The following is a 5,583-nucleotide window of genomic DNA, read 5'->3' as shown; positions in this document are numbered from 1 at the left end:
CTGTTTTGTCTCCACTGCATTTATTACTAATACAGAAAGATGTTAAAAAGAAAAAAAAATTCGGGACACCCTGCTGGCTCAGCTGGAGGAGCAGGTGACTCTAGATCACAGGGTTGTGAGATAGAGATGGGTATAGAGATTACTTAAAAATAAAAAATCTAAAACAAAATTCATTCTTAGTCTTCCAATGGCTCTCAGCCTTCCCTCTTGCCCACACAACTCCTGACCCATTTCCTCAGGGCCAGTTCAAAGCCGAACGTGTTCACTCCCAGTTTCACAGAAAACAGCCAGTGCCCGGGATGTGGGGGGAGATGACAGGAGGGTGACAGTACCGTCCAGGTTCCGCCCACAGGCAGGCCGGGTGGAGATTCACAGAATTCAGACGAAAGGGCTGGTGGCCTCACAGTGATGCAGTCTAACTAAAGTGGGCTGGAGAGGAGATGGGTAGACCGTCAGAGGCTTTGGAGGACATCTCGTGGGCTTGTGTCAAACCCAGAAAAACCAACACCAGAAGGATGGAGAGGCCAGGGAAGCAGTCTTGTGGAAAGTTTCACAATCCTCCCACGTTGGGAGGTGTGGAAAGTCTAGAAGGCACCAAGAACCTCTCATTTTGGCAGAAAAACTTACTCTGGGGTTGGGAAGTCCGCAAAGATACCACGGACACTGAGCAAAGCTACGAGGGGGATGCACAGTTCCCCAAAGTGCAGCGATCACAGACCAGAGCGGTGGGGATCGGGCTACTGGTGCGGAAACTACAAAATATTGTCTGTTCTTTGTTCCTCACTCCTCACTGTACTGTCAGCTCCCAAAGGGTCCATCTGTCTCTCCATGGCTTATCTCCGGGCCTGGTGCATGATAGCAGGTGCTCCGTGATTACTTGTCCCATGAACAGACAGCAGGAGCACAAATCACACCTTCTTACCCCAAATCCCATTGTCTCCACCATATCACGTGGCTCCATTATACCCTTCCCAAATCGCTGCCATGTTTTTTGTTGTTTGTTTGTTTCCCCTTCGTCTTGGCCATAGTACGCTGTTTGTTCTCTGTGCGGTTGACAGGTTCGCTCCCTCACTCCCCTGGCGTGCACGTCCTCTGGGGTGGGTGAGGGAATCTTTGGAAGAGACCCACAACCCCTGGCCATCACCAGCTGTGTCAGCCTTCCACTTTCAATAGATTGTCCACCACAGGCAGGGGGCCAGGTGAGAGCCACGGGCAGGCGTGGCCCTCCCTGCCCTGTCTGATCTCTCGCTTTTGCCTCTGCCCGTGCCCAGGGCTGGAGCCAACAGTGGTAATCCACGGTGGGAGCACCTGAGGTCAGCATCCCTTGGTCCAGCTGTGTTTGCTAGTTCCAGATGCCGTCTGGCTGGGGAGCTTCCCCCTCGTCCGTTTTCACTTCTGTTGTTTCTGAAGCTCCAGCACTTTCTCTTCCAGTCGCCTCCTAATCCTATCCCTCCTTTGCACTGCATTTTCTGAAAGGCCAATGTCCCTGCTCAGTTCACATTTTGAATTCCGAAGGAGGACCAGTCCTGTTTATCCTCATCCCACAGTGACTTCACCTCTTGGCCTCAGGCTTCTCATCTGAGAAATGGGAAGAATTATGCCTCCCCCATAGGGGGCCGGGAGATTGCAGGAAAGGCTGGAACAGTTGTTGGTGTTATGTCTAGGTCTGTGTGTCCTAGGTTGTGATATACAATGTGTTTCTTACTGTGGGTCGTGGTCAGAGGGTTTGAAAGCTGTTGATATACTGAAGAGTTACCCAACACCTGATGCTGTTCTAAGCACCTTACACGTATCCACTCAATCCTACAACCCTGTGAGTCCCCGTCTGTGCCCCCTAATGAGGCACATGGGGGTTAAGTGGTTTGTCCAGGGTCCCCCAAACAATAGGAGATAGATAGAAGCTTACAAGTGCTATATTGCCCCCAGCAAGGATCTGATCTGACTCAAGACTGCTTCTTCTTCCCACCCACCGATCCCTACAGACCAGCCAGTTAGTCTAGGCCATCGAAATGCAACATGGGGCTCTAACCCAGCTGGTGGCCGAGCGGCGCAGCAACGGTTCTCAGCAGCCGTTGTCAGCAGAAGTGTCCACACGGTGGCAGTGTGGTTCACACAGTCTCCTCAGCGGACCAGGCAAGCTGGGCACGGCCCCTGACGCACCAGCTCCCTCGGGTCCACTGGGCAGGGGACAGGTGTGGGAGACAGGTGCATCTCAGTGACCACATGTCCGAGGATTTCATAGCTGGAGGGAGGCACTTAAGAAAAAAGTCAGCGAAGAGAGAGGTAGCGGGCCACAGTCTAAGCTCATAGAGTTTTCAAGAGGTGTTTCTCCTCGAGTATCTTTGTTTTCAGTTTCCATCTTGAGGATAATTTGTGCGTTTTTTTATTCAAGAAATTTTTAAACGTTTATTCATTTTCGAGACACAGAGCATGAGCGGGGGAGGGCCAGAGAGAGAGAGACACAGAATCCAAAGCAGGTTCCAGGCTCTGAGCTGTCAGCACAGAGCCTGACGTGGGGCTCGAACTCATGAACCATGAAATCATGAACTTAGCAGAAGCCGTATGCCTAACTGACTGAGACACCCAGGTGCCCCCATTTTACAGGTATTCTAGAGTCCAGGGCCTGGTCCAGTTCTTCTCAGCCACCACAAAAGTCCACTGATGTGTATGTAAAGCAGAGAGCCCACCGTTGTGGGCTGAACGTTTGTGTCCTCCCCGAATTCATACGTTGAAGCCTTAGCCCCCAGTGTGATGGTGTTTGGAGGTGGGGCCTTTGAGGGATAATTAAATTTAGATCAGTCATGAGAGTCGGGTCCCCATGATGGCACCAGTGTCCTTACACTTACAAGAAGAGGAAGAGAGACCGGAGCTCGCTCTCTCTCTCTCTCTCTCTCTCTCTGCCATGTGAGAACATGAGAAGGTAGCAAGAAGGTGGCCATGTACAAGTCAGAAAGAGGGCTTCCCCCAGGAACTGAATCCACCAGCCCCTTGATCTTGGATTTCCAGCCTCCATAACTATGAGGCCTAAATGTCTGTTGTGCAAGCCACTCAGTCTGTGGTATTTTGTTAATGGCACCAGAGCTGACTGAGACACCCGCCAAGAGTAAGAAGATACATATTTTTTTCTTCTTTTGAGCCAGGATACGATGCTGTAAAAATAGCCTTTGGATTTAATAAAAATCCTAACTCTATGATACCTATATATATATTTTTTAAATTTTTAAACGTTTATTTTTTTTGAGAGAGACAAAGACAGTGAGTGGGGGAGGGGCAGAGAGAGGGAGACACAGAATCGGAAGCAGGCTCCAGGCTCTGAGCTGTCAGCACAGAGCCTGACATGGGGCTCAAACCCACGGACCACGAGATCATAATAACGTGAGCTGAAGTCGGGCGCTTAACCAACTGAGCCACCCAGGCGCCCCTAGACCTTGTTTCTTTAAATGTGTAGAATGAGTATAAAATTGAAATCTTATGCAATTGTAAGCATTAAAATGCCAACATTGTTGGGGCGCCTGGGTGGCTCAGTTGAGTGTCTAACTTCAGCTCAGGTCATGATCTTGCGGTTCGTGGGTTTCAGCCTGCGTGGGGCTCTATGCTGACAGCTTGGAGCCTGGAGGCTGCTTCGGATTCTGTGTCTCCCTCTCCTTCTACCCCTCACTCGCTTACTCTCTCTCTCTCTCTCTCTCTCTCTCTCTCAAAAATAAACAAACGTTAAAAAAACCCTGAACCATTGTTTTAAAAAAATGCCAATATTCTTGGCACATAGTAGGCCCACACTGTGTGCATAGTAGGCATGCACACTAAAGGACATTTCAGAGAGGATGCGTTTGGCTGTAAGAAACAGAATGCTTACCCAAAAGTGGCTGAAATGGTAGAGATTTATTACCCTATAAAATGAGAAGTCTGAACGTAGGTAGTTTCAGGTGATGAATTCAGGATTCAGTGATGTTAGGGCACCGGGTCAGCTTTTCTGCAACTTTCTTGGCCTTCTCCCACCTCCAGCGTGGCTCTCCTGGCTGCAAGCGTCCTACCCTTCCATCAAATCCTCCCAAAGCAAGTGGGTTTCTCATCCCGCGTGATGTGGCTTTTAAAAATCAGGCAGGACAATCTTTCCCTGAAACCCTCCTTACTTCTGCCTGACCAGTAGTGGATGACACGGCCTCTTCTAGACCAGTAACTGGCCAAGGGATATGGATTAGACCCATGGCAGGGTTCGCTCTCTGGAGCTGGGCCCACCTTCCCTGAGCCCCTCTAGCTGTATACACTCTGAACAAAATCAGGAAGCTGCTAGCCTGCAAGCAGTGAGGGAATGGCTACTGGGAAGGTAGCTGGTGTTATCAGAATTAGCTGAAGTTGCTGGAAACTTCTAGAAAGCAGTAAAATAAAGTACACCTAGTATCAGCAAATGAGTTCAGACCACTCAGTGGTTCAGGTGATGGGAAGGTCAGGAGAGAGGAGAGCCAGGGGCAGAACTTTATGGAAGGGTAGGGTGGTGGAGACTGTGGTCTTACACAGTAATAACATTTTACATCGAGCCTCGGCTTTTTAGCTGTAGACTGCATTTCCCAACCTCTCTGGCCGTGTAACTAGGTGGGGGGAATGGAAGTCATTTGTTCAACTTCCAGGCTGTTCCTTTAAAGTAAGGGTCAGCAAACTTTTTGTTTAAATGTCCAGATGGTAAATACTTTAGGCTTTGCAGGCCCTAAGGTCTCTGCTGCAACGCCCCAGCTCTGTTGTTGAAAGCGCAAAAGCAGAAATGGGCAAATGCGTAGATGAATAAGCATGTCTGGGTCTCAATAAAACTTTATTTACACAAACAGGCAGTAGGCCAGATTTGGCCCATGGGTTACCACCAACCTCTGCTTTGCCAGCCTCTGCTTTAAAAGGATGGGGCATGGGGCCACCTGGCTGGCTCAGCCAGGGGAGTGTGCGACTCTTGATTTGGGGGTCGTGAGTTCGAGCTCCATGTTGGGTGTAGAGATTACTTAAAATAAATAAGTAATTAAAAAACAGTAAATAAAAGGATGGGGGCACGCCATCCCTTTCTCTCTAGTTGGAATGTGGGTGTGTCGGCTGGAGCTGGAGTAACTACTTTGGACCACGGTGTTCAGGTCCTTTGTTGAAAATGGTGGAGAAAAATGGTAGGAGTTTGAGTCCCTCACTCTGCGGAGCCACGTACCCGCTCTGCACTGCTCATCGTGACTGTTGCGTTTGGGGAGGACTAAGCGCATCTTCTGTCCATCACTCGTGGTTTGGGTCTTGCAATGGCCACCATGTTAATAGCTTAGCTCCCTTATTTCAGAGACCCTAAGGGGCCATCAGGTACACATTGCGCAATCATTTCACGTATCACTAAGAAACAAGACCACCGCTGTGCCTCTTATTAAGCTTTGTTTCTCCACTCCAGATCCACTCTGCCATATTGTGCTTTGTGATGACAGCACTAGAGAGAGACCTGTGAGCTACACCGTGCCTTTGCCTGCTGGCCAGCTTCCACCACTCAGGGCCATTGGAGGGAAACAAGAAGGCGGGAGGAGGGAGAAGGGACTTGCTCCTTCCTCTTTGCTTCCCGTTCTCACTACT

This window comes from Panthera pardus, unplaced genomic scaffold, assembly GCF_024362965.1.
Source record: "Panthera pardus isolate Hobbes unplaced genomic scaffold, ASM2436296v1 HiC_scaffold_6, whole genome shotgun sequence".
NCBI lineage: Eukaryota > Metazoa > Chordata > Mammalia > Carnivora > Felidae > Panthera > Panthera pardus.
Note: the sequence above shows the minus strand (reverse complement) of the source record.